The sequence below is a fragment of the Aethalodelphis obliquidens genome, unplaced genomic scaffold (assembly GCF_003676395.1).
Source record: "Aethalodelphis obliquidens isolate GAN/ISIS:26980383/991018 unplaced genomic scaffold, ASM367639v1 scaffold9, whole genome shotgun sequence".
NCBI lineage: Eukaryota > Metazoa > Chordata > Mammalia > Artiodactyla > Delphinidae > Aethalodelphis > Aethalodelphis obliquidens.
Genome location: NW_020837953.1, coordinates 23797721 through 23804726, shown reverse-complemented (window position 1 = coordinate 23804726; position 7006 = coordinate 23797721).

Genomic DNA, 7006 nt, shown 5'->3' with positions numbered 1-7006 from the left:
GCTCAATACGAGTTAGGTTTGTGTCATTCCTTTATCCTCTCATTCACTGGTTTCCACCTTCCCCAGGAGCCTTCTCTTTTTACCAGTCATCTCCAGTCATCACAGAGACCGCTCCTTATCCTAAAAATTGAAATTGTCTTTCTCCTCCATGCATGCTACTCTTGTTTTCCTACCTTCCACAGTAGAACTTCTCAGGAGAGGCCTCTATATCAGTGGTTCTCCAGTTGCAGTCCCTTTTCCAACCTTACTTCTGTGTGAGACTGGATTTTCTTCATGTACTTCAGCCGAAACAACATAGCACAATGGGCTGAATGCAGAAGCAGATATGAGAATCCGACTGTCTTCTACTGTGATAGACATTAAAGAGATTTGCAAAACTATGAAGCAGTGTCACTCTTCTCACCATATTTTTTCTTTTGGAAAATATAGTTATTTTAAAATAAAAATATGTTAATGGGTCTGTTGTTATTTAAAAGAGAATTAATATTAAAATTTTAATTTCATAGATATGTAATTACCATATATACACACACACACACACACACACACACACACACACACACACACACACATATATATCCCCCACATAAACAAACACTTTTGGGGGTTTTCAATAATTTTTTAAAAAATAAATTTATTTATTTATTTTTGGTTGCATTGGGTCTCCGTTGCTGAGTGTGGGCTTTCTCTAGTTGCAGCGAGCAGGGGCTACTCTTCGTTGTGGTGCGTGGGCTTCTCATTGCGGGCTTCTCTTGTTGCAGAGCACGGACTCTAGGCACGCGGGCTTCAGTAGTTGTGGCACGTGGGCTCAGTAGTTGTGGCTCACGGGCTCTAGAGCACAGCCTCAGAAGTTGTGGCACACGGGCCTAGCTGCTCTGCGGCATGTGGGATCTTCCTGGAACAGGGCTCGAACCCGTGTCCCCTGCATTTGCAGGCGGATTCTGAACCACTGCACCACCAGGGAAGTCCCTTCAATAATTTTTAAGAGTACAAAAGTGTCCGGAGACTGAAAGTTTGAGAACTGCTGCTCTATCCTGAAGGCTTTCACCTACTCACTCACCTCACTGTAATCTGGCTTCTTCTCGAGTATTTTGAGTTCTACTCCCATTAACTTCTCTGAAGAAGGTTACTAATGATTTCCTTGTTCTTAAGAGAACCTCTATCTCTTTCTTAGTCCTTACTTCCATGATCCTTCTCAGTGATTGACCATACTGACCATCGTCCTCCTTGGTAATTTTTTTTCCCCTGGGGCTTTGTATCACTTGGTTTCACCCATTTCTCTGATTGTTTCTTCTCCATCTCTCTTTTTTTAACCCCACTTCATTCTGCTCCCTAAACATGTGTGCTTTTTCTGGGGCTGTATTCCTGGCCCAGCTCTCTTCTTGGTCGAGTATCTCTTTGCCACCTACTACTATATGCTGAATTTCTGTCTACATCTCTAGCCCAGAGTGCTCCACAGAAGACCTCCATTTCCCAGCTGTCTGTTGCTTATTCTCACATGTGTCACTGGTACATGGAACTCAGCGTGTCTATAGGACAAGTTCATCAGGTCCTTCCCAAATGAATTGCTACTCTGAATTTTTCTATTTCTGTGGTTGCTACCACCATTTTTCAACTACCCAAGTTGGGCACCTTGAATAAGCTTAACAACTTCTATCATTTCCGGATTCACCCACATCTGTCACAGTCACTGAACTCTGAAGATTCTTTGGAATTTGTCTCCCAGTCTTCACTTGCCTTTTTATTCTGACTGCCACCATTCTAGTTGAGACCCTCTTTTTCTCATTTAATTCATAATAAAAGCCATCTTACTGGTCTTTGTGTCCCATGATCCTTTGCGAACAGATTCAAAGTACAGTTATGATCTTACTTACCTGCTAAGAAAAAAATCAATTCACTAGCAGAATAAAGTTTCCAGTGCTGACATTGATTTGATTCCAACTTACCTTCCAGCTGAATCTCCTTCAGGTTCTCTACCCAAACTCTCCAACCAGTGTTTCTTAAAGTGTGGTCTGGGAACCAGTTGCCTTAAAGTTATCTGGAATGCTTGTTAAACCCAACCCCACACCTACAGACTCAGGAGTGGAGCTCGGGGATCTGCACATCTAACAGTGTACACTACAATTGGAGACCTGCTGCCCTCCTTTCTAGTCAGACTCAGCAACCCCCAGACAAGCCCTGCACTCTTGTCTCTGCCTTTGCTATCCTGCTCCATCTGCCTGGGAGCTTCTCTTTTTATCTATAGATGTTAAGTCCAATCCCTCCTTCAAAGGCTGGCTCCATTGCTGTACCTTTCTGAAGTCTTCCCTGATTACCCCAATTGGGAGTGACGCTGATATCGTATTGCTTGGTATATGTTTGCTGGTTGTATGCAGTTTCACCATAGTTATTTACGTAAATCTTGTTTCTCCTGCTCATCTCTTGGGTGTTGAGACAGGGAGAAGGTCCTAAGAGGCACAAGTGCTTCACCCTACAAATAGCAGTTGCGGGAGGGACTGGTTTTATGAATGTGGTGAGAAGGTGATGGGGATCTGAATGAACTGGTGGCAGTGGGGTGGAAAGAAGGGATGAGTGTTACAGACTCTGAAGGGAGCTAATCAGAATCCTTGGGGGCTGATTAAATCTGGAGCGTGGTTTGCAGAGGGGGAATCAATGATTTAAATTTTAACACTGTGTATCCAGAGAGGTGGTGGTCCATTGATAGGAATAAGAGGGTTGGGGGGTCATGCCTGTGGAGGGTATCTCAGTTTTTGGCTACTCAGCCACTGAACTCCTTTCCCATTTGGGGAAATCTGACATTCTATGAATTGCAGTGGGAGGTGAGGTTCTGCTTCCCACTCCAGATGATTTAAAGGCCTTGTCAGGTATGGCCTGGGCTTGTGACATAAACTCAGGCATTATCAGATTCTAAATCTGGAGCAAGTGACATGAACCAGCAGGAACTGGTGTCTGCGTCATCCAGTGCCTCATTCCTGGGGGTGCTGCTGGTGCTGGAGTGCTTTCCTATGCTGCCTGCCCTTCCTCGGTTCCTGGCCATTTCCCATGGTCCTTCAGTCTTCCTGACAACTGTGAGTTGCCTGAAGGCACTTTCAGTAGATTCCTTCTCTACCTAAGTAGCCAGAATTACTTCCAATGTTTTTTGCAACCTCAAACCCAGACAAGGGTCCACTTGAATTGAGTTCAAGAGCCTTGAATTTCCCTGTTCCCTTTAGATGAGCTCTGTTGTGGTTCTGTATCCCTTTGTCAGAGGATCACAGAATCCTGAGAGTTAGGGCGATTCCCAGGTCACCTGCTCCAACTTACCACCCAGGGTCCAAATCCCCACTTCACCCCCCCACAGATCCCCCTGTAACCACTGCCCGAGACTCCAGTGACCAGCAGCTCACTCTTGTGCCAGCTGTTTTACTCCATTGTTGAGAAGTTTTGGGTAACTTCTACCCATCACTTCTGGTTCTTTTCTATGGAGAACTGTCTTATTTCGTATTATATTTAAGAAGTTTCTTCATGCCTTTCAAAAGTGGAATAAACGTCCTGAATAAATAAAAATGACGTCAGTGTTAGACACTAAGCTTAGGGTGATGGAGCATCTCAGGGAAAGTGAGTCTGCAGTCAAGGTGAGGTGGGGGATACAGAGATTTGTGAGTTAATAGTACTGGTTGAAAATAATGGCCTCTCTGAAAAAAGGGATGCAAAACAATTTGCAGAAGAGTGCAGACTGAGCACTGCAGGGCACATGAAACATTTGGTCAGCACGGGGCAAGAGCACTGGGGTGAGGGTAAGGGACAGGGTGAAGGTGAGAAATGGAGTGTGTGAGACAGATGAGGTGAGAATGAGGATGGGGGTGGGGGAAAACGCCAGGGATGAAATAAGGATCCTCCAGCAGTTGCCCTGGCCGTTCTGACAGACTTAGAAACAGCTACATTAATGCCTGCATCAAAGACAGGCCATCCTCAATCAGAAGCCACCGGGGGAGAGAGGAAAAGTGTGGTCAGAAATCACTAGGGTCTGGGACTTTCCTGGTGGTCCAGTGATTAAGACTCCGCACTTCCACTGCAGGGGGCACGGGTTCGATCCCTGGTCGGGGAACTAAGATCCTGCAAGTGGGCCTGGCGTGGCTGGTGGGGTGGGGGAAAGAAAAGAATTAGTAAGATTGGAGCCCCCGAGGCAAGGGTGAGAGAGTTTTAGGAAGAAAAGGGTCTTGAGCAGGGCCAAGGAGAATGGGGAGCAGAGAAGGTGGTGGGGGGTCCAGCAAAGTTGAGGCCTGGAGACTTGAGAAGGGACCTACCTGTGTAGTGGCAGGAGCTATGGGGGGCAGGAGGGAGGAAGGCGAGGCAGCTCGGAAGACTGTAGAGCTGGTGAGTGAGCTGAGGAGGCCCTGGAGGAGCAGAGGCCGTGCTGCGTGGGAGCGGCTGGGACCGAGGAGCTCCCCAGCTGCCATTTGGTGAACTTTTAAAAACAATTAATTAATTAATTTTTGACTGCGTTGGGTCTTCATTGCTGCACACGGGCTTTCTCCAGTCGCGGCGAGCGGGGGCTACTCTTCGTTGCTGTGTGCAGGCTTCTCATGGCGGTGGTTTCTCTTGTTGCGGGGCACGGGCTCTGGGCACGGGGGCTTCAGTAGTTTTGGCTCGTGGGCTCTAGAGTGCAGGCTCAGTAATTGTGGCGCACAGGCTTAGCTGGTCTGAGGCATGTGGGATCTTCCCGGACCAGGGATGGAACCTGTATCCCCTGCAGTGGCAGGCGGATTCTTAACCACTGCACCACCAGGGAAGTCCCTGGTGAACTTCTGAGGTGCAGAAAGGGGTCTGGGTAGGGAAAAAGAGATAAAAGATGTGGTGAGGTAGAGAGGAGAGGCGAGGGAGGGCATCTGACACAGGTATTATCTTCTCAGTTGTAACTGAAGCTGAGAGGCCTTCTGGATATCCAGAAAACCCAAGTCAAGCATCCTTGACCTTCCCCTTGAATACCTGAAAAAAAAGTCAGCCCCTGGGGAATTTTATAAAGAGCAGGAGGGTGGAGTGATCTGAAGCCAATGTGCACATCTAGGATTTAGGAGTCTTGGGTCTGCCCCGAGCTCTATAAAGCTTTGTTTATAATACTTATTTTATCCTTTGTGTGTTTTAAAGTTGTATGTATCAAGTAACCCTAAAATAAAGAAACAATATTTGAAGTTTATAGTCAGTGGTTTTGGATGAATTATGTAAGAGATGGGAATTTAAACAACTTCCTTTATTGTAATTTCAGCTGTCTCTGTGACTTTCAAGAAGTCACTTTTCTTTTCTTCCTCTTATTTTTCTCCCAGGATACTGGGACTAGTGTCAATGACCCACCTGGCAGGTCCTTCACCTTCATAATGAAATTAAAAAAAAAAAAAAAAAAGGCCACACCTAGTGGTGTGGTCTGCTAGGCCTCAGGCAGCTGGGGTTTCCTGTGGTTCTGGGAACTAACAGAGAAGGTAATGTTATTTTTGACATCAGAGGAGCGACTGGCCAGAAACAAAAAGAACACAGCGTTGTGTATGTGGGGTGGTGGGGGGTGTTAAGGGGCTCAAGTAATTCAGAATAATCTCCATCGGCCCTTGGAACGCATCTTGACCTAATCATCTGGAAAGAGGTGGCTATGATCTGAGGATTTGCTTCAGGTTGAATCATGAAACTGGGCAGGGAAGATTCAACTGTGAAGAGGGTTCTCCAGCCCAGTCCCTTGAAAACACTTCTTTTCACTCCCTCTGCTGTCAGCTGTCCAGGAATGTGGCAGCTGACGAGGAGTTTTCCAGGGCATAATTCAAAGGGAGGAAGGGGGAGGTAAACAGTGTATCAGTTTTTGGATTTTAATTTGGGTCTTTACGATTCGGTATTATGCTAATATATATATATTTTTCCCCCCCTAAGATTTGCATTTGTCTTTCTGTGGTTTCCTGAGGCTTGAGTTGGTCTCCATGGATGTAAACCAGAGTGACAAAACAGGTGGAAGAGGATGAGGGAATCTGATGCTGTTCAGACTTGGGGATCTCCAGGATCTGGTTATGATGTTTGAATTTGTTTCTCGCCTACCAGGATCTGGATCAAAGGAAAAAAGTGAGTTTATCTTTTAAAATTGTTACATACGTATGTGGACTGCATGGGATGACTTTCATCCTAGAACTAAGGGCTAAATACATTTCCTCCTTTTTTTCTTCCCCTTCACTCTCAATTTTTATTACATCTTTCTTCTGGGAGCCATTAAAGTACTTTTGTTCAGAAGGCTTTTCTAGTGCTTTGCCTTGCATGTTCTACGGGGCCTTCCAACACTATGATAAGAACAAGAGCAGGACAGTTTAAAACTTAGTTGAGAAGACGTTAAGTCACAGAATTGCTGAAAGAGAGCAGATATACTCCCAAAGCATGGAGTGGGGTGGGGGAGTGCGGCATGGGGTAAAATTCCAGTTCTCAGACCCGACCTGGGGCAGGGGCTAAGAATCTGTAAACTCAGCAACTTAGCTGGGGCAAGCTGGCTTTGAGTCAATGAACTAGTTCTTTTCCTTTCTTACAGATGAGAGAACTGAGGCTCGGTGAGGGTAACTGCCTAAGACGCCGTGGTGAATTCGGGGAAGGGATGGGGACCACGGTGTGCCTTCCCTCGGAGTGCACTGGGCACTGTTGTGTGACACCCTCAGACCCCGTGGCCTGGTGTTGAATGAACAATGATGCCTTGTCAGTATTCAGGCCACATTCTTGCCCGGGTAATCCTTGCCTTCTCTTTCCTTTGCTCCCTCCCGACTCCCCTGCTTTCTCTGGGTACCCTGAATCACCATGCAGATAAACTTGTTTTTCTCAACATTTGTGCAAGTCTAGAGACATGAAACCCAAAGACTGCCTCATCACCAGGCTGCCTTACCAGAGACCTGTATCTTGTTTATTCACTGAGAGAACAGATAGGTTTGAAATCATCAGCACGGCTCTGGGATAGGTGGAGGCAGGAGGCTGCTTCTCAGCAGCCCGTGGCCCACCTCCAAGGCCCCAGGAC